The sequence below is a fragment of the Solanum tuberosum genome, unplaced genomic scaffold, assembly GCF_000226075.1.
Source record: "Solanum tuberosum cultivar DM 1-3 516 R44 unplaced genomic scaffold, SolTub_3.0 scf00048, whole genome shotgun sequence".
NCBI lineage: Eukaryota > Viridiplantae > Streptophyta > Magnoliopsida > Solanales > Solanaceae > Solanum > Solanum tuberosum.
In genome coordinates, this window is record NW_006238976.1 from 1908689 (window position 1) to 1908892 (window position 204).

Sequence of the window (204 nt, forward strand, 5' to 3'; positions counted from 1 at the left end):
GATTTCATAATTTCAAAAAATTATATACTAATTAAATTAAAGATTTTTTTAAAAATATCTTGCAGACTGTTTTGCTTCAACTTGAAACTCTCTTTTATATAAGAGAAAAAAAATAATATAATGCAAATAGAAATTAATTGTTTATACTTTTTTAATTAATTACATAGTGTTATAAGTGTGTGTGGGGGGGGGGGGGGGGGGGGG